Genomic DNA, 835 nt, shown 5'->3' with positions numbered 1-835 from the left:
AATTTTTTAAAACATTTTCAATGATTATAAAAAATACTCCATGGTAATACCCTCCCTCCCCATTTTTCCCCTCTGAAATTCCATTCTCCATCATATCCCTCCCCATCTCAATAAGTCTCTCTTTTATTTTGATGATGGTGATCTTTCCCTGCTCGTATGATGGTCTTGTGTAGGTAGTTGTCAGGCATGATGAGGTCATGGATATCGAGGCCATTTTTATGTCTGGAGGGAGCACGTTGTAGAGGAGGTCCTACCCTTCCTTTGGCTCTTACATTCTTTCCGCCACCTCTTCTGCATTTAGACCCTGAGCCCTTGGAAGGTGTGATCTAGATGTTACTCGGTACTACTAGTCACTTCTTTCCAGCACCATGATACCTTCTGAGTCGTCCCAAGGTCACTGCCATCTAAAAAGAGAATATTTCTACCCAAAAGTGAGAGTAGCATTAATATAAAGAGTATGAATATTAACAGAAGTGCTTACTGGGCAGTTTCATAAGCATAGTATATACGCTTACTCCAGGATATCAGCAGATGTTACACCCCTAGGGCTCATGACAAACCCTGTTTTAAGTTTTTAGTATCAGGGATGTATTCCCTCCCTCGGAGTGGGGCCTCCAGTCCAATTGGAGGCGAGTTCCTTATCCACCATGACTGACTTTCTTTAAGGCCTTTAAGGCAAACAATTATCTATGGCCCGGTTTTCTTGTTTTTCCAGTTTGATGCCAGAGCTTCTCTCAGATACAATTGACCAACACTTCACTAACACCAATTTTTGCTGGAAAGGTAGACTTAGAGATTTGTGTATACCAAGTGAAAGACAGAAAAAGACAAACAT

Source organism: Jaculus jaculus, chromosome 23, assembly GCF_020740685.1.
Source record: "Jaculus jaculus isolate mJacJac1 chromosome 23, mJacJac1.mat.Y.cur, whole genome shotgun sequence".
In the NCBI taxonomy this organism is placed as follows: domain Eukaryota; kingdom Metazoa; phylum Chordata; class Mammalia; order Rodentia; family Dipodidae; genus Jaculus; species Jaculus jaculus.
Note: the sequence above shows the minus strand (reverse complement) of the source record.